The 496-nt window shown below is 50.8% G+C and overlaps 1 pseudogene; it reads left to right on the forward strand.

Moving 5' to 3' along the window:
* The window catches only part of LOC119585160, an 82513-nt pseudogene that overhangs the window by 66307 nt on the left and 15710 nt on the right, over window positions 1-496 (forward strand).

A 496-nucleotide genomic window follows, 5' to 3' on the forward strand; every position in this document is an offset into this window, starting at 1 on the left:
TCGCTTGTTGAACGGCTAGCAAATTACGGGCCCCTATGTTTGCGTGTTTGTATGTGTACAGACGATGATTTACTGCAACTGCCGTGTCCACAGAGTGCGTGCGACCCGAAGGCATCCCCCTGACGCCCCACCATCGCTCCTGCAGGAACCGCCGGCTCCACAGGAAGGACTCCAGGATGGGTTGCTGCGGCCGCTTCTGGAAGGACTTCGGGAAGGAGTGGAGCTTCAGGAACTGCAAGCTCGAGCACCCGGAGCCTCACCTCTTCCTGGGGGCGGAGGTGAGTCCTGGGGAAAGGGGGCGGGGCTGCGGACTGCTTCGCTCCACTGGTGGATTTTTTCCGCTAAAAGAGCATGCGGTTTATCTTATCTTATTTGTTTGTATATTCGTGTTTGTCTGTGAATATTTATTTCTTAATGGGTGTCTGGTTTTATTTTTTTGTCTGTGAATGTTATTTTTTTAATGAGTGTCTGGTTTAGTTTTTTGTCTGTGAATGTG

Source organism: Penaeus monodon, chromosome 19, assembly GCF_015228065.2.
Source record: "Penaeus monodon isolate SGIC_2016 chromosome 19, NSTDA_Pmon_1, whole genome shotgun sequence".
NCBI classification, from domain to species: domain Eukaryota; kingdom Metazoa; phylum Arthropoda; class Malacostraca; order Decapoda; family Penaeidae; genus Penaeus; species Penaeus monodon.